The 1241-nt window shown below is 28.2% G+C and overlaps 1 non-coding gene across 1 annotated transcript; it reads left to right on the top strand.

Moving 5' to 3' along the window:
* The first annotated feature begins 584 nt into the window (after positions 1–584).
* Positions 585–657, top strand: TRNAF-GAA. Its single transcript has one exon. It is a non-coding gene; the product is annotated as a tRNA-Phe (tRNA).
* The last annotated feature ends 584 nt before the right edge of the window (positions 658–1241 follow it).

Below are 1241 nucleotides of genomic sequence, written 5' to 3'. Positions count from 1 at the left end.
CATTGTGTTCCTTTATTTTCTTTCGGTTTTCTGTTTTAATTTTTCATATTTTTGTTGAGTTTTAAAGTGGCTAAACTTTGAACTACAAGTAACAGTGTCAAAGGTTAGAAATTACAAATTTCTCACCTACAATGATTTATTTTTCTAAGTCTTACTTGAGTTCTTTATGGAACAGGTCGCGTTTCAATTTCAATGGACTCTTCATAGTGAAAGTTCAAGATATCCTTAAAAAAATAGGTATTACAAACGAGGTCAGAACTAAACATTCCGTCTTTATTTTTTCAAATATTTTTCTAAAAGCCCTTACTTTGAAGGCTAAAAATGAAAATATAATTTTGCTTTTAATTTTTGTATCAAAAGATATAGACTTTTATTATTTAAACATTGGCACTATTTGCCTTTATTTACAGATAACTTTGTATAGTCAAAATGGTAGGTGAACGCTTGCCCAGTTTTGTTACTAGAATCACTGTGCAATGTCCATAATTAATACCTATATTAATTGTATTCCAAATAATTATGTAATTCTAAACACGAATGCGTGACCAATAATAAATTGTCTATTTACAAAATTGTAAAGCATAGCGGGGATAGCTCAGTTGGGAGAGCGTCAGACTGAAGATCTGAAGGTCACGTGTTCGATCCACGTTCACCGCATGTATCTTTCTTCTTATTTATACTGCTTTTGGAACGTTGGGATATAGGAACCTTGACTTGAAGGGATGGTAGCTGAAATGGGAAAAAGGTCAAAAGTTCAATAAATACGGAATTCAATTGTTTTTATTTAATTCTATTCATTCACGAAATGTCAGAAGTTAAATAGATTATTGATGAAATATATAATAATGAGCCCATGTTTATTTAATTTTTTTTTCTCACATACTCATTTTCACTCAAATATTCACAAAATAAAATATGTTGCACGTAAACCAAAATTTTTTCCTTACTTTATAACAACACAATATTTTAAAAAATCACTATTCAAAATATTATTTTTTACAAACAATGACTATCAAAGAGGATGAATAGTATTGGAAAAAATTAAATAGATTATTTAATTCTATTCCTTCAAAATATGTTTGTGTATACATCAAGATTTTTTCAAGCGTTTGTTGAATTTAATTGGATTAATTTATGTGTACAATTATGGATGACAATATGGTTGACAATACATGAGTAATTGAGTTGTCAAAATATTGTAGGTTGCAAAAATAAGTTGTTTTTCACTATTCAATGACAAA

Source organism: Olea europaea, chromosome 3 (assembly GCF_002742605.1).
Source record: "Olea europaea var. sylvestris chromosome 3, O_europaea_v1, whole genome shotgun sequence".
Lineage (NCBI taxonomy): Eukaryota > Viridiplantae > Streptophyta > Magnoliopsida > Lamiales > Oleaceae > Olea > Olea europaea.
This window is presented reverse-complemented; position numbering and strand designations above follow the sequence as displayed.